The sequence below is a fragment of the Ceratotherium simum genome, chromosome 1 (genome assembly GCF_057802395.1).
Source record: "Ceratotherium simum simum isolate JZ-2026a chromosome 1, ASM5780239v1, whole genome shotgun sequence".
Taxonomy (NCBI): domain Eukaryota; kingdom Metazoa; phylum Chordata; class Mammalia; order Perissodactyla; family Rhinocerotidae; genus Ceratotherium; species Ceratotherium simum.
Genome location: NC_141900.1, coordinates 86904108 through 86922680, shown reverse-complemented (window position 1 = coordinate 86922680; position 18573 = coordinate 86904108). Strand labels below are relative to the sequence as shown.

Sequence of the window (18573 nt, the reverse complement as noted above, 5' to 3'; positions counted from 1 at the left end):
GGGGGGCTAGCAGGTGAGCAATCTGGAAACAGAAAGCCAAGGTGAGGGCAGGTAAAGTTGTGTTGATTGTCTAGCAAGTCACAAACCTGAAATTTTAAGAGAACGCCCCTGAATGGATAATAATGTCTTAAATCGACTTTACAATGAACTAAACTGTGAGAATGGTAACTATTCTTTATCACTCAAAATTGTTAGTCCAAAAAGCCTGGAAAAGGCCAGCCACTTCTGGTGGTCAGAAGCAAGCGTTCCAGAAACCTGGACGTGCTCTCGCTTCACCCCAGGGGGGCTGGCTGCTGGACCGGCCGTGTGAGGCTGCCCCCTTGTGGCCAGCACCTGGCAGTGCGTGTGTCACCTGTTGCTGGATCCTCTCTGTGAAATCTATTAATTTTAAAGGACTTCTACAATGACTTTTCTCAGTCACGCTCTCACTACACATATCGTTCCATTTCCAGGGCTTAACCACTCTGCTTTGCCATCTGTCTAATCTGTACTTGTGCCCCCTTTTGACTCCAGAGTCACTACCTTCCAATAAGCTCTTCTGCTCAGCCTCCAGGCTGATCTTTGCGAAATGTGAATCTGATTGTCTTTCCCTGAGTTAAAGCCCTTCAGTGGCTCCGCATTGTCCACGTTCCAGCGCATCTCTCAGAAGACTGCAAGAGCAGCTCCTCTGCCCAGGACTGCATCTCTGCACGTGCCCTTCTCTCTTCCTCGCCTGTCTACCTGCCAACACCTGCTCCTTCTTAAGATTCATCTCAGGTATCACCTCCTCCAGGAAACCCTCTGCGTTATATTAGATAATATAATAATATAATTTAACAAGAGAGGGAGTAGGGAGGAAATACGAGGGAACTTGACGCACCACGTTATAACCAGGTGCTTTTCTTCCTCTCCCACAAGACAGAAGCTATTTGAGAGTGGAGACTTTATCTCTGTATCAGTGTCTGGCATAGAACTGTTGCTCACTAATTATTAGAAGGAATAAGGGAGGAAGAATAAAAGCAGCAAAGATCCAAATCACCAAGTGTTCCTCCCAGGTATGACGGAGCTCAGGAAGGAGTCAAGTTAAGCTCCAGGGGCACCCAGTAAATGCCCCGCTTCAGGGCAGATGCTGGGAAACTCCGTCCCCTCGATGAGCGGCGCTTACTCACCTGGCCTGTGTGCTGTTCCCTGTCTCCATTCAGCCCGTCCCACTGCCAGATTAACCTTCTATAGAAGAGGCCAGAGCCACACAGTCTTTAGCCTGGCAATCCAGGACCTCCACAGCATGACCCCAACCCGCCTATATTTCACACCATTTGTTGTGTGTGCCCTAAGTGCTATCCATATTCTAGAAATCAAGAAGCATTTGCTGATGAGTTCCATTACTTATTTGAAAGGCAGTGTGGAAAAGCACGTCTTAAAATTTCAGTTGACGTGTGTTATTGAACGTCTGTGGGTATAAGGCGCCATGCTGGTCCCTATGGAACCATCAGGGAAGCAGGTGGTGTTCTGTGCCTGCAAGGAGCTGACAGTCAGCTGAGGAGAAGATGGGAAAATGCAGGCGGCTGAAGGAGCAAGATGGCAGAAAGGAACATGTCACGAGGCAGCGTGTGATTAGTTGCCAAATAAGTGGCTCAAGAACGTGTTGGTGGTGAAACAAGATGTGTGTGTGTGAAAGTCCCTCTGCCCTATAAAACCCTGTAATGGATGGGCAAGTCCCAATTCCGGGGGACCCTGCAGTCTGCCTCCCTCTCCCACACAGGACGTAACTGTCATCACACTCCACACGTCGTGGGTACTCAGCCCGTCATGCAACGCCCTTCACAATGAGGCCCTGGTCCACCTCTGCAGCCTCCTGTGCCCCTACCCTTGAACCCCAAGCTGCAAAGGTGCTGAAAAGAAGGCCCTGTGTTGTATATTGAGCACACGCATTCCCTGATACAGTCTCTCCTCCCCATCGCCCTTCCTTGTGTAACCTATTCTTCCTTTAAAACCCTCCTCTGCCTTTAGAATTCAGCCTGGAGTCCTCAGTAAAGCCTTCTCTGACTGCGGGCAGAGCCGCCACTCCCTGTCAGACACGGCTCCTTACATGTGTGCACTGTGGGGCGGTGCTCGCGGGTGCTGTCCTCTGAGGGTGTGAGCCTCCTGCCCCAGGGACGATGTCGTGCTCCTCTGTACTCCAGCACCTGACGCAATATCAGACATGGAGGACATGTCCCTTCAGTGTTTGTCGTTGATTGAAACAGCTGAACACGTTGTGGGACTCAGTGCACATTAGTTGACTTCACGTTGTTAAGACAGAGGGGCTGTGCGTGCAGAAGAGGGTGACGTGCCCAAGTGGTCCAGGAGGCTCCACAGCGCAGGTGGGAAATCCTGAGCTGAGCGTTAAAGGTTTCGTACATTAAAGATGGGCAAAGAATAAAAAGAATCCCGGGTGGCGGAGCTCGGTGTCTGTGACGGCTAGCAACTCCACCGTTCTCTCCAAACAGCGTGGACGGAGGGAGCCCTGCAGAGCCGGGGATGGGGCAGCTTGTGTTAGTTGGAGCAGAGGGTTTATCTAAAGGAAGGAGAGAGAATGCCCTGAAGGTGGGCTGGACTTAGGTGTTGGAAAGACCTCAAAGGCAAACGGATGTCTTACAGGCAGTGGGCGTCATTTATTATTTTTGAAAGCAGTAGTGACTTGATCAAAGTGGTGTTGAAAGTGGGCCCTGCCTTCATTTTCTATCCCGGCATTGAGGCTCCTGTGGTGACCAAGGCGCTTAGGACCCAGGTGTGAAGCCCCTCTACTATTGAATGCTTCACCTTGAAGGGCTGGGTCTTTTGTAAACAAAGGCTTTCCTGCTGGCGCTGCCCTTGACCTGGCTCGGGGCTGTTGATCCTTTAGGTCCATTCAGCTCTGTCCTGTCCCCGCTCTCCTCGTGACTGGTAATGACCCGGAAGGTGGCAGCACCCACGCAGCAGGTGGCCTCCAGAGCTGAGTCACCGCCCTGGGAACTGTGCCCTGGTGAGGCCGGCTCAGGCAAACCAGAGAACGCTCCACCTCATCCCAGCTCTGTGAGGGCTCTCAGTGCAACAGCCAGAGCAAAGGAAAATGGATTCTTTTATGCATCTAGAGTGTCACTGAGCTGATGAGAAAGCCAAATAAAGCTAACTGAAGATCCGAAAGGAAATTATCCTAATGGTTGTCTCTAGCTGGTGTCTTTGGCAAAGCACAGAGTTTCCCTCATTATTATAGTTATGGCCATGATTGTTTTATTTAAACACACCCACCCAAATTATCGATTTACAGATATCTTTAAAAGTGGAATAAAGAGGATTTTAAAATGATGTTTTAAGATTCTGTTTGGGGCCGGCCTGTGGCTTAGCGGTTAAGTGCGCGCACTCCGCTGCTGGCGGTCCGGGTTCGGATCCCGGGCGCGCACTGACGCACCGCTTCTCCCGCCATGCTGAGGCCGCGTCCCACATACAGCAACTAGAAGGCTGTGCAGCTATGACATACAAGTATCTACTGGGGCTTTGGGGGAAAAAAATAAATAAATAAAATTATTAAAAAAAAAAAGATTCTGTTTGGCCTTATGGATTAAGAGAGCTTAAGGAATAAAATGATGTGGAGAGATACCTAAGCTGTCAGTATTCTAGGAAATGAGCAAATGAGGTCTAGGGTGTTTTTTTAAGTTTTCTTTTATTCATAGATACTCTGATGAATGTTGTTTCTAAAAATTATGATGCTTTTATTTCATTCTCAGAGAAGATAAAAATGTAGTGTTGCTTCTGAAAGGAGGGTTTACAAAAAAAGTCTGGCTTGTTTACTACACCAATGAATAGAGATGACCTCAGTCCAAAAAAACAAGTTAACCATAATATTGCCTAGCAAAATAAGCCTTTATCTAGTACCAAAAGAAGTATAAGTCTGACCACCTAGTCATCATTTCAGTTGATCAGGATTTTCCAAAAGATAAAACAAAAAGCTCTCTACATTTTCACAACTGAACAATAGCTCTTAGGAAATACTACCAGCTTACTCAGTTCCTATAAGACCATAAAAAAGTCTGGTGACAATTAATCAGTCAGTCGCCTGAATGCAGTTGCTGTACGTGGTTAACTCTGCTGTGAGTTTTCAAAATTGGAAAAAATGACATCACGTCTCTTGCTTTTCGAGTATGGAATTTTTTAACTTCCTGGGTACATGCACATGCTCTGTGACCACCATGGGGCCCAGACGAGATGCCTTCAGCAAGTCCACAGAACTCCAACACTTAGTTGCCAAATATGCTGTGAACCGTGACTCTGAAGTTGGGTTTTCTTCTTTATTTTCCTGTTTACTTTCCATATGTGTAGAAAATGAACCACACAAAAATATGGATGATCAAAGGTTTCCTAGTTTTTCTACAGCAGAAGAATTGAGGCAGATGCTACTGGAAACCATAACCATATCCTGATTCCTACAACCTTTATGATTTCAGATCGGTAAAGGCTGAATTGAAACGCACCTGGAAGTTAGAGGTCACTGATTCTAGAATCCATTCCAGTCAGAAGACTCTCCAGACTTACTGGATTTGGGAGTGCGATTTGGGGAAAGAGGATTTTAGAAAGAGGGAAGCTTTATTCTTTATTTCTTGACTTGAGTGGGGTGGGAGAGCTAACCTGCTTTGGGATAAAGGTTGCAAGAAAGCCAGTCCTAGAGACCGTACAGGAAGATTAATGAGCATTCAGCACCGAACTAAATATGCCCAGCCTTTAAGAAAGCTACGTTAATAGTATCAATGTGACAGCGTTCACGATGGAACCCTCAGAAGATACTTGGGGACACTCAGGCGCTGATGAGTTAAAAAGGCAGAGACATCCAGTAAATGAGTTCTTTCCTGGGCACGAGTTTGTTTATCCTGCCCTTCTGAAGTCAGAGCCAACATTCTTAATGGTTTCGAATGATGCAGAATGTTTCTCTTTTGGCAGGGCCACTTTCCACACATGGGCTTATGACTGAAACCCCTTAGGTGAGGTCCAAAGCAGAAACTGGCCTTACACTTAGCGTCAGATTTTAGAGTCGTCTTATTTTAGAGCAAAAGGAAAACTATCAACTACGGCGTCCTTGTTTCAGAGATGGAGAGGCTGGACGAGGGGGCTTTGGTCTGCCAGAGGTCACCGATCGGGAAGGAGAGGCCAGTCCCAGTCAGGCCGCCTTCCTCTGACCACACAGCTCCTTGTCCCAGCCTTCGGAGGAGGTCCCAGCGTGCCCTCGGCCTCCCAGTCGGGAGAGGCCAATGCCCTTTGAGGAAAGATTAGAAAATTACTTAGGTCAGAAAGGAGAACTTCATTTTTACAAAATGGAACAAATCAGTTATTTATTTGTCACAGGCAGCTTTTTCAAAATCTCCTTTGTCAGTGTTGTGAATTTATTAGCTCCCAGGCAGATGGATGAATAATAACATTTCTTTTTTTTTTTTTTTTAAAGATTTTATTTATTTATTTTTTCCCCCCAAAGCCCCAGTAGATAGTTGTGTGTCATAGCTGCACATCCTTCTAGTTGCTGTATGTGGGACGCGGCCTCAGCATGGCCGGAGAAGCAGCGCGTCGGTGCGAGCCCGGGATCCGAACCCGGGTCGCCAGCAGTGGAGCGCGCTCACTCAACCACCAAGCCACGGGGCCGGCCCAACATTTCTATCTATATGCCAAAATAAGAGACTTGATATCTCCTTCGCTCTCTCTCTCTCTCTCTCTTTCTTTTACTGGATGAGAGTTAACTATGCCACGCTAGTTCTTAATAAAACAAACTTTGACTTCTTCCCACAGGAGAAAGAATTGAGCAATGTTCTAAGAACGCGTTGTACTCTTTCGGGCACTGAGTAAATGTAATATTTAGAAGATGCTCCAGAAGCTTGCAAGTGCCTCTTAGTAAGAGTAAACGGGGGAAATGGAGGAAGAAGGAGGTAGGGAAGCTGGATGGACTGGAGGAGGAGGGCTCAGGAGAGGCGGCTGGCTCCCCCTCTTCCTGCCTGGCCGAGGACCTGAGGGCATTTCGAAGCCTACAGGAAAGGACTCATTTCCCCGTGAGCCAGGGCGTGAACCACTGACCCCAGCTGGTCCCACCTGACAGAGTCAGGACCGGTTCTCCTCTGGACCTGCGCTGAATTGCACGTCCACAAGAGCCAGAGACAGCATCTCCAGAAAACGACACGCACGACAGGTCCCTGCGCCTGCCGCGCTGGCTCTCTCCCAGCCGCTTCTCCAAACCCCTAGGAAGACCATGTGGCCTTTGTTTGTATAGGGACAACAAGCTGAATTAAGAGATGAAGTCATTTATCTGAGGAGGAAAAGCCAGTTAAAGGAGGGGGATTTGCACCAGATTCCTGCCCAAGGGCCCTCCTGGGGAGCATATCCTGCACCGTTCCTTCCCTGTGGCGTTTAAGCAACTGTCATTTATCACTTTCCTTTAGTAATTACACAGTTATTACAAACGTGTTCCCTCCGCAAGAATGTAAACTAAATATGTCATAAGTATCAAGTTAAGCGTCTCCAACAGGATCTTTTCATAGGAGGAACTGTTCCTTAGTCCTAGTAACAATAGGAGCTATTTCTTTCCCTCCTCCCAGCCCATGGAAACAATGCAGAGGAAAAATTATCTTATGTTTAGCTTCCAGCATGATATTAGAGATAAATAACAATGTTTTTTTTCCCCATTGCCCATATTGTCTTCACTTTTAAGGTAGACAATTTATTTTAGAAAGAGCAGGAAGGAGAAGTGTTTGGCTGTCTTCGGGTGCCACGTGGCCATGATAGCCTTTCCTGGGGTCACTGTTCCGGGGAGGGGGGTCTGTCCTCATGTGCTGCACGACGCAGCGCAGCCTGGGCTCTGCCTGAGTGAACCGCGGAGGTGTGGGGTGGGGTGGGGGTGTAGCTTAAATTTACCTTGGAGTTTTTAAAATTCTTGCTTTGTTGTATTTGTGTGTACTTTAAAAATGAAAATCTAGTAAATGTTCAGATTTAAGCTGTGGGTAAAATCTTCCTAACAGAAAATTACAGAGTCAGCTGGAAAGATGGGATGGAAAGCAGCGTGTGTTGTTTCCTTCTAAAGGCTTTTATATCTGCAGTGGATTAGAATGTGCCTCGCCCGCCCTTGCTCTTCGTTTCTTGGGGTGGGTGCCGTATTAAAGCCTTCCTGTGTGAAGTGAGATGACTGGGGTGGAGGGTTTGAGAGCCCCCTCCTCCCTGCTGTCCCCTGTCAGTCATGCTAACTTCCCTGCACCCTGGCAGGCACATGGGAGTGTCTTAGCTGTGCCAGTGAAAGTCACACCTGTGTTTCACCTCCAGTATGAGTGCAGTTCAGCATCTCGGGACATGGTCGTCCCCTTTGGCCCTCTAAAGGAGTTGGGGTCTGGGAATGGGACTCGTGTTGAGCTGAAGGGCATTTTACAGGCGTCATTTCATCTGTTCTCCCCGTCTCCAGCCAAAAGTGCATTCCAGACACATGAGTACCCGTGTACCCTGTTCATTCAGGCATCCTGAAACGGGACTCCCAGCCTCTCTGGGAGACGCAGAAGGAACTGACCACGTGCATTTCTTCTTGCCCATATCTCTGTGGAGGTGGAGACGAGGAGGCCCTGGGGGCAGCTTATCCTGAGCCCAAAGTCCGGTGCCTCACCTGTGGGCTCCAATGGCCCTGGAGTTTCTCCATCCTAGTTGTTGTAATAACAGCACCCCCTGTGGCTGGCAGACTCCACAAGGACTGGTGCCCGTTTTGTTCACACGGTGTCTCCAGCACAGTGCTTCCCATGTACTAGGTCTTCAACATCTGTTTCTTCTGCTCTTCATAAACTTCATGTTTTTTCTCATCTCCTGCCGTCCCTGATCTCAATTAACTTTCACCTTGTGTGTGTGTGCGGGAAGAGATACATACGTGAGCTCGCTCTTGCTCTCTCTTTCTCACCTTCTGCGTCCTGTGTTAGTTACCGCACATCCCTTGCTGTCTTACTTCCCAAAGGTCCCACTTCCCAAATGCAGTGGCTTTCCCCCAATCTCCCTGAGCTTCACCTCCCTGCTACAGTTTACATGATGTTACCTCCCCTCCCTGAGACCCGCCTCTTTCTCCACCTGCCCAGGCCACCCCTGTGGAGCGCAGCTCAAGCCCCTTTCCTCTGTGAAGCCCTCCCCCCCTCACCAGTAGTCAGCGTGCCCCAAGCTTATCGAATCCTAAATGACTGTTGTCCTCTCTGTCAGCATGGCACGCCTGAGCACTTTATTCCTCCCTGTATACTAGACTTCATGCCACAGTTAGATGATAAGACCACATGCAGGTGTATCCATGTCATCTACTTGTGCATTTTTCTAGCAGTGTCTAGCACAGTGCTGGGCTCTTGGGAGGCAATCAGTGAATGCCTGTTGATGGATTTTAATGGCTCTGTCTTTACCAATAGTGTTGAGAAGTGACTTGTGGTTCTGCAGCATTGCTGTTGGATAATCCCCCCATGAAATATGCGACTGTCCCCATGTGCCCCCCGCCCCCCCATGTGCTTACACTGCACTCATCTGCCTCGTTTGCTTTCATGTCCTCTGACCCTCCTGCAGCGCCTGGTACATTGTAAACTCGGTGAATCAGTGGTGCGAGAATAGACAGATGGAAATGGTTGGAACGTCCTCATCCCCGTTTCAGATCGTTTCTGTCCTTCACAGACTCTTGACTCCTTGTTTTGAAATCTCTTGGCCTACCCTTTCCCTCAGAGAGCCCCCTGACCCACAGCCTCTATGTACTGATGCCCAGTATTATTTTTGTCTTTCACACCAATTTTAACGTATTGTTTGCATATACATTCTGGAAATTTTATCCAAAATGTTAGATGTGCTGTCCCCTCACAGGAGAGTGTGGTGATGGTTTTTTTGGAGAGGGGGTGGTTAACATTTATTGAAAATCTATGTAGCATGGGTCTTACTTGAGTGAGTTATATTTTCACAAGTCTGAGAATTAACATTATTTTCACTTCATAAGTGAAGAAACTAAAGCTAAAAAACGGATTAAATAGCTTATCTAAGGCTGTGTAGCAAATGACAGAGGGAGAATTTGAATCCAGGTCTTTCTGATCCCAAAGCTCATGCTACTTGTCTCTCTGTTCCTAGTTTAAATGAGCCATTCAACAGGAGGTCCTTTAATAGCACTTGACGTTAAACAGGCAGCATATAAGTACGTCAGCTTAGATAAGCTGGTGTTCGTGAGAAAAGGCAAAGATAAGGACAGGATATTTATTGGAGATTTGATTCTAAGCAGAAATTGACAGAGGTCAGCTTCTGAGACCTTCCAGGTTCAAGAGGATAACTGCTGAGCACCTAGGAACACCTTCTTTGGTGGGCCCTCTGTGACAAAGGGCTGTCCTTAAGAGTGTAAGTTGAGCCTTACCTCTCAGGGAGGTAAGTTGACCTCCCTGAGAAGGCGCAGGAGTCCCATTAGTGACGCATCCTCATTGGCTGGGCTGAGTCATTGCTTTTCCCTTTGGTGATGGCTTTGGTACAGGCCTCAGCCCTGTGTTGAGATGAGAGCCACCAAGAGCTACTGTTGGCGGCGCGGATTCCAGTGCTCATAAGAGGAGGCAGGGATGTCAGCGGGAAGCTGAAAATGCATTCGTCAAACTCATATCCTCATAGTTGAGAAACCTGGTCACTAACTCATATGGTTTTCTGGACCACAGCTCTTTGTGCTCTGTTTTCCCATCTGTACGTAATGCATGTACATCTAAATCTTAGGAAGCTGCAGGTGCAGGGGTCACAGGATGCTCCCACGTTCTTTAGAGGAGCGACAGAGAGGATGGAAGAGGCATGCTGCAGAATTGGGTTTTATCATATGCTTTTACAGGAAGAAGTTAACTGAAGGAGGACTTCCCAGATGAAGCCTGGGAATAAATGAACTATTCCAGATACACAGCCGACTGGCATTCCTCACAGGCTGACATGCATCTCAGTTACCGTTGGAGAGAGAAAGAGCTCCTCGCTGACTTAGGGGCCTGTCATCGTTTTTATGATCAATTTTGGAAACGTGCTATTGTTTTAAATTATTATTTAAATATCCCAGAATTGTGTGTGATTTAATAGCTCCACATAGGTTTGAATTTTTTGTTTACCCTGATAGGTCTTCCTTCCTATTTGTTCTTCTCAGCTTGAATATTTTAGGTTTATTTTTCTGTTGTAAGACAGTGTTGAGTATAACGATGGCTTTTCTCAACCATTTCTCTTACTGGTCAAGATCCTCTTCAATTTTAATCCCAACTTTTAAGAGTCTTCCCTACATAGTACATCCCTGTTCTGAGAGCATCTTGAAGCACATGAGCACAGTCACTAAAGAACATGTTCAGTAGCGCTTGGCTTAAATATCGCGCCTGTGAACCACAGGTCGTAGTCTCTCCCAGTCGGTCTGATGCACATATCTGGACCGTGTCAAGCTGTCCACTGGTAACGTGGCTTGCTCGGTGGCCTCAGCTGTGTTTAAGTTCCTCCGTAGGATTGTAGTCGTTAACTTAGAAATTGCAATAGGTAACTGGACAGGACGGACTTTTCTTCATCAAACTGCTGAGTCACTCAGCCTCTTGCTGGGTGAAGTGTGCACTTTTGGGATTTAAGCCCCTTGTCAGGAACCCTCCTTGGGACTGTTAGGAAGGCACACCCTGTGGCTGTGGCAGGTCACATGCATGGAAGACTGAAGTAGTACCTTGAATGATCAGTTATCAGAAACGAAGACCTCTACGACATTGGGCTTCCTCTCCTGTGATGTGGTGAAAGGTGCATTTCAGCTTTAAGGTTAGACCATGCAGGGGAGAGAATGTCATGCAATTGCAGTTCTAAATTGCCCTCCGCCTGATTCCAAAGCATTAAGAGAAGGTTGTATTTACAGACTAGTGCTGCCCTCTGCTGGCCTTCTAGAGGCTGTGCTGCTGCAGCATGAGGTTGCAAAATCAATTTTGAAAATAGAAACCTCCCCCTGTCTTCTGTGCAGGCTGCTTTCATGCCTTTCTTCTGTGATTGGAGCTATAGGTTTATACCATGTTTTATTTCATAATACATCTTGCTGAGCAAACCTTGACGATCTGCGAAACGCGCAGCCTCATCTCAGGGACACACCAGTACGCAGAGAACACCCGCATGAGGAGACGTGTGTGGCTCTCTGTACAGGAACTTTCCCAACCTATGTGTCTTAAGCAGGACGGAGAGGTGCTTCTTATTTCTTGTTTTTAAAAATTCGTCTCTTTATGACATTGGTGGAGCAACAAGAGAAAACAACTGACTTTTGCTTCCTCTGTTGCTCTGGGAGATTTCCTAAGGGTTCTACTGTCATTTAAATTCCAGGTGCAGATCTTCTGAACAAATGTCTGCTGAGGATTTCTGTGCCTGGAAAATGTCTGTCAACAGATTGCTTTCGCACTCCTGTGTAAGTAGAGGCTTGTGCTCGTAAATCAACCTCTAGGGAGTTTTGTTTTATTTTGTTCCTGGATGATTCTCCAGTAAATTTTTTTAAATGGTCATCAGTGTTTGATCTCTATTCCTTTTCTATTAAACACTCAACTCCCAATTTACTGTCATAAAAAGTCTATAACCTGAACTCCTGCTTAAAAGCAAGGGTACAGATCCATATTCAGATCTTAGAATGGGAAGAGGAGAAGAAGGCAGAAAATATTAAAGATACTTGTTTCAATTAATTCAGTAGGAGATGCCATTTGTAGATCTTTTCCAGTTTTAGTCTTCATCAGACTCCTCTGCAGTTACCTACTCTCTGTATCGATGCACAGCAAAATGTATGAAAGCATGATCTGTGAGCTTTTTCCATTTACGAGCTGTGACAGATCTGTTAGCCACATCTCTGCTTATAATGTGCTAAAGGAAAAATGATTTATTATCTCTATCATCATAGCTATCATTTATTGAATGTTTACATTGTGCTGTTGCGAGTTCGAATTGCTTTACCTGATTTATCTTATTTAATTCTCATGGCAACCATAGGTGGTAGTTACTGTTATCATCCTTATTTTACAGATGAGGACACTGAGGCACAGAGAGTTAACGTAATTTACCCAGGGTTGTGCAGGGAGCGAGTTGCAGAGCTTGGCGTTCTGGCTCCAGAAGTCTGCATGTGGCTGTCTTGCCATACTGCCTCACAGGAACGGGGAACTTAGGAGGATAAACTGCTGGGCTGTATTTCGGAGACAGTATTTTATTACTGTCATAATCACATGAATGATCTGTTGGGCTAGTCACTATGCTCTTTTGACTTGAGCTTCCTTAAGATTGGTGGGAAACAAGGCTTTCGAGAAGATGTGACTTGCTTAAGGTCACACTGCAAGTCACAAGTGTAGCTGACGGTCCAGGACTCTGACCATTCAATGCTAGCCAAATCCTACTAATTTCCAAGTTTTCTCCTTCCTCTTGGTGGATTGATTGATGCTGCTTCTGCTGATCAGAGCCAAAGCTGGTTTGAATGGTTTGCTCATGTGCTCATTGGTGAAACCCTGACATCGGAGCCAGTTTGCATTCACAGTTCCGTGTGGCCGTGTGAAGATTAGCCATTGTAGTATCTATAAAGCTCTGAGCAGCAGAGAACCACGGCTAAAAGCCTGGGCTTGGAATGAGGCAGATCGGGTCTGAATCCTGGTCTTGCCATTCACAAGCTTTGTGACCAAGGGCAAGTCATAGATGTGCTCTAAATCTCTGTTCTCTCTCCCGGAAAATGGAGATAACACCACCAACCTTATTAGGTGGTTATGAACGTTGAAAAAATGCATGTAAAGCATGTAGCAATGTCTGGCACAGAGTAAGTATTCCAAAAATGGAAGCTATTATTGTTTTTCAGAGTACCTTCCCATCCGTTTCTCAGTTCATTTTGTACTTCACCCTGAAAAGGCATCTAATAAAATAACAAACATTTGTGTAGTGCTTTAAAAATTACAGACTGTTTGCACGTACTAAATTACATCTCACCCTAACAACCACTGCAGTACAGGAATTTATATCTCCATTCTCTAGATCAGGATAATAAGGCTCAGAAAAATTAAATGATTGCCCAAGAGCACATAGCTAGTAAATAGCACAGCCAGGACTTCAGCTCAGAACCACAGCTCCAGATCCTGTGCTACTCGTTTGTTTGCTTCCTGTAGGAAAGCTTTCCCTAAAGGTGTATAAATCAACAGAGAATGACTTACAACTGTGTGATCCAGCTTTGTAGCGATAACAGTTGCATCTTTAGTCTGGCCTACATACTCAAGTTAGGACTATTGTATCCTGATGTCTGTAACATTTTGAAACTAGGATCTTAAAGAACTGTCGTAGTCAGATACAGCCTCCTTGTGAAATCCTCAGGCCCCAAGGGAAGTTATCTTAATCCAGTTTGCTCATGCAAGAACAGACTGGCATTTCACTTCAATGAAAACAACGTACTTGCACTGTTCGGCTTTTGCCACACAGGAGTTACTGGTGTGGTTTATTGATTCACATTTCAGGCTCCAACTTTCCTATCAGATTTGGAAGAAAAAATACAAAGAAGGGCATCTTGCTCAAAAAGCAGCATAAAGTACAGCAGTGAAGACTGGATTTTGAAATGGAAACACATTCTCATGGCTTGTGGGCTGAGAGACAATAAGGAAGGATGTTGTTCTTGAAAGATGATTATTTTAATGCTGGACATGGAGAGTTTGGCAATTTCAAGGGTGTGTTCTGCATGTAAGAAAGAGTTGTTTAAAAATAACATTACTTTCAAATGATGCAATACCTGAAAATTGGCGATGGTTAAAATAGAAACACCCTGAGTTACAGAAATTCAGCCCTACAGTATCCTGGCCTAAAAATACGGAACAATCAGGTTGATTGTTGGAGACTGGAGGATAAGGAGGAATGGAAACATGGTAATGTTTACTGAGTCAAATCTTTCCTTGTAGTTGAATGTCACGGAAAGACTCAACAAAGTAAGCGGATACCAGCTGCTGTCTTCCCGTTTCCCTGTGCACGTGCTGGAAAGAGAATGAATGAACCCCTATTAATTTATCAACTTTTTTTTTTCGTTTCCCAACTAGCGAATGATGCGATTTTTTTTCCTATGTTAATTTGGTAGCCAGTCTCCTCATGCAGACCTTTTTTCAGGAAACTGGCCTCTTGCTTTAGAAGATTATGTGAAAACAGAAGCCCAAACTCAGGATCCCTATTTCAGTGTGTTTTAAGTCATTTTACAGTCACTAAGTACCTCAGTTTCCCCCCAAGGAGCTTAAAAACTGAAGGGAAGTTTTGACTGGTCTCTGTTTATTATGCTTTATCTGCTGAAAATGCCTTGTCAAACTGGGCTCACATGGAGAGACATAGATGCAAAAGAATATGTCCATCTTTGTTCTTCTGCTGAATTTTTTGGAAGCATACTCAAAAGATAATACAGAAAACTTAGCATATCTGTTTGTTTCTGCTAAGGGAGCAAAAGAGTATGGTGTGTCTATAGTATGGATGTGTGTGTGTGTGTATGTACATCTGGGAGTGGGACATATATTTGATGTATGAGATATGTATGATCTTATCAGATGTAAGTAAAAGGAAGACATCCATTCTTTAGGAAAATTTTCCCCATAGCTGAAGTGTCAAAATCTTTTGAAAAAAACTTCTAAGTGGCAATAGGCAAAAGCTGTGATTAGTCATTTGTAAAAAAATAAGCAGACCTTTTTGTTCTGGATTTTGGATTTTTTAACTGATGAGAATAATCTGGCTGCACCTTGCGTACTTCAGTCACTGATATTATGAATTACAATAGCATATACAGAAAGATGCAGTGGAGCCCGGAATTAATCAAAAAATTAGTGAAATCATTATTTGAGAGTTCCAGTGATTCTTCCGTCTTGGCACTTTTTCAGGTTTAAATGCTTGAATTTACTATCCAACTGGAATATTTAACTGCCTGCCGCTTCATAAAGTATGTGCATTTCTTTGCAGTCTATGAGCTATTGCATCTTTGATAAACCGATTGCTACACATCTCTGTAGCCCATGGTGTCCTATTCCCTTATTTACAGAGATGAGAAAACTAGCCTGGTAGCAGTAGGCATGTGCGGTGGATGCTTCTCCATTATGAAGGATGAGTTTGTGTTGGGATCTCCTGTGAATAGATAAGCTGTCAAGCCTATAAGGAGTAAGAACGTTCATCACATCTAAGTAAGCACCCTGCCCCTCCTGGCTTGTCAGCATCCTGCTGAATCCATTTGAAATTGTCAACCACAGGCACATTGTAGTTGGAGGTTCTTCCTATACTCATAGCAGAGATTGTAAATGAGGGTGATGTATGAGCAAAATCAAAAGGAGAAAGTAAAGTTTAGTTAATTTATTGAAGCCAAGAGAACAGACAGAATGAATGGTACAGCCAGGATTAGAACCCATTCATCATGATAAAACCAAAAAAAGGTTGGGGAGTGTTTTAGGTTAAAAGAGACCAAAGAGTCTTAGTGAGTGAACCTCACTGGGATCTGGGTTTGAAAAAAAACCAAGTATAAAAGACATTTTTTTAGAGAAAGTAGGAAAAGTTGAATATGGACTGGATATTAGAGGATACAAAGGAATTGTTAATTTTCTTAGGTGTGATAAAGATGTTGTAATTATACAGGTGAATGGCCTCATTTTTTTAGACATGCTCAAGAAGTTAGGAGCAGAGTGTTGGGATGGTTGTCAGTTTACTTTCAAATGATTCAGCAAAAAATTATACATATATCTTACATAGAGATAACATAGCTAAAGCAAAAATGGCAAAATGAACAATTGGTGAATGTAGGTGGTATGAATTTAGGAATTCATTTTTTTGTCATTCAAATTTACTATATGTCAGAAAGTTTTCATAACAGTTAAAAAAAAGAATGCTCGTCCCTTTAGTTAGGTGCCCGGACACACCAAGTATCTTCTTGGATCCCTGGAACACTAAAGGGAGCGACAATAGGCTTCCTAATAAAATGCTATCAAGCACCTAGGGAAGAGAAAAGACTGTGGCAAAAGATAATGTTAAGGAGAGCTGAGAATACAAAGCCTTACTTTTGGAGGGGGCGGAGGAGAATCTTGAATAAAGCTAACAAAATATCCTTAACTCATAGATGCATCTAAGGAATTCCATTCTGGAAAAAACATTAGGATGTCATTAGCATCAATATATTCCTTTCCCTCTGAGCTATTCCATTGTCCTCCCTGGACCCTGAAATCATAGTAATCCTTTGAATCAAACAGAATTATCTCCAAGTGAAAGAACTAGGTGTAGGAAAGCGTTTTCTTTCACTTCTACCAGAGCACCTGCTTACTTTGTACCATTTGTACGTATGTTGTAAGGTTCTTCAGCGCCACGTTCTAGTTATCCTGCCCTGGGGACTTGGACCCCAGGATGAGCTCTGCTTCTTTACCCAAGTCAAGAATTTCCCTTGACTTCCCTTGAGTAACGGGGTTGACGTGAGCCTTTGCGTCTAAGTGATAAAACTGAACCTTTGGGCAGCTCAAGAATGAAGAGTCACAGGCGTGCCCCTCCCACCGCCCCGCAACACCAGATTTGGTGACATCAGTATATGCATGTATGAGATTTGCTAAAGCTCTATTTAGACCACAAAGTAAATAGCTCACAACCAGGTTCAACTTTTTCCATTCTAGGTTGTCTTGAGTTTATTGTGAGAGCATTATGGGAAAAAAAAAAAAAAACAGATCATAAAGCTTCTTCAGGAAGCTGGTTTCATATGGTGGTTTAGATTTAAATAGTGATTGTCTAGCACCATTTGAAATCAGTGTTCTTGGGGGAGACCAGCTGCGCTACCAGGGGCAAAAGGAACGAATAGAACAGCCCTGAAGAATTTGAAAGCAAAGACCAGACGGCCGTGAGAACCTGCCTGCTGTTGTAGCTGATCGTCCCACGGTGGTATTATAAATACCAAGTTAATTATGCAGGATGTCTGGTTATTAGAATTTCATACTCGTTTGTGTAATAAACCTTCTGTAGTACTTTTCCTGTAATACAGACTCCATCGTGCTTGGGTGAAAGGGCCGAATGTATGGCAGATTTATTAATCTCTGGGCCCTCCCAACCCTCACGTCCTCCTGTGACCCCTTAGAGGATGACTGATTTCTTTTGGTGTTCAGAGTCAATATAATTTTCTAGCACCATCTGAAATCGGTTATAATGATTGGGGAAGAGCAGCGTGCAGCCAATTAAGAAGAGAAAATATATTGGTGACCTTCGGGGCCATAAATAAGAAGAAAACAGAAATACCAAGCAGAAATACCAAGGTGGTTTTTCTTCTTTGGGTTTTTAAGGTGAGTTTCATTGCCCTGAATTACGTGTTATGCTAATAAATGGTTAACTATTAGCATATTGCTAATGGTTATATTTTAGAGAAATTCCACAGAATTTGTGGGGATTTTTGTTTTGATGCAAGATACCTAGAAAAAAGTGGGTAAAATCCATGACTGCCTCAGATCACGTGAAAGGAGTAGAGTGAGATGTCACACAGTGAGATGCTGTGTAACTGCATCCCTGGACACTCCCACCTGATGGTGGAGCTCACTCTGTGGTTAACCAGGTTGTTTTCTTCTTTCTTTCTTTCTTTTTTTTTTTTTTTGGTGAGGAAGAGTGGCCCTGAGCTAACATCTATGGCAATCTTCCTCTATTTTGTGTGTGGGACGCCACCACAGCATGGTTGATGAGTGGCGTAGGTCTGTGCCCGGGATCCGAACCTGCAAACCCTGGGTCCCCGAAGCGGAGTGCGTAAACTTAACCACTACGCTACCAGGCCAGCCCCTGGGTCATTTTCTTAAAAGGTAGCACCTAGCTCAAGCCAACTAGAAGTTCAGTCAAACAAGGCACACAAGGAAAAATGGTACAGATAACTAGGTTTCTGTGTCCAGAACAGAACTAAGTTAATACGTTTCCGTTCAGTTTAGAAAGCAAGGTGAAGAAAGCCACAGGTTGTACTGGAACTGTTTTCGTAAATTATACCGTGTTACCATGGAAGAGAAGTTGTTAGACCAAAAACAACAGAATTTTCTAGGTCTAAGCAAGGGGGCGAAAAGGCTTAAGAGTGAGCTGTGTCAGCCACTGTACCACCCATGGGGCATGATGCTGTTCTGCCCACAGGTACCAACTTAGCAGAGGTCAGCCTGCTGCCGCCACCCACCGTCTCCACGTGGCATCCCAGACAACAGAAGGGGCACCTGGGGGAGTTCCAGGCCTTGTCCTTCCCTTTTCACTTGGGCCTGGAGAAGCTCTGTGGGGCCTGACAGTCAACTGATACCTGCCTACCCTGCTTCACGAAGCTCAGCCTCCACCTTTCCCCCCCTCACACCTGCCCCCCACACCTGCCACCCCTCACACGCGCCCCCACCCCCAGCCCACCCACCCCCCCTCACACCCGCCCCCCTCTCACACCCGCCCCTCCCATTGACGCTTCTGCTCTAATTTGTCGGGGAAGCCCTTTCGCCTCAAGGCTAAGACCTGGAATTTGTAGCCTAAACACTCTGTCCACCACGCATATCAAATGAGATCATTTCACTTCTTCTTTTTCTGACCTCTGGTTATTTCCCCAAAACTCTCTCTTTTGCTTTCTCGCCTGCTCTGTTTTCCCTGACTAATCTTACT

The 18573-nt window shown here is 45.0% G+C and overlaps 1 long non-coding RNA gene across 1 annotated transcript in view; it reads left to right on the top strand.

Moving 5' to 3' along the window:
* LOC147918273 (uncharacterized) overlaps window positions 1-18308 on the top strand; it is a 202651-nt gene extending 184343 nt beyond the window's left edge. The window contains exon 7 of the long non-coding RNA XR_015552208.1: window positions 11302-18308. This is a non-coding gene — a long non-coding RNA (uncharacterized LOC147918273). The remainder of the gene's footprint in view (window positions 1-11301) is intronic.
* The last annotated feature ends 265 nt before the right edge of the window (window positions 18309-18573 follow it).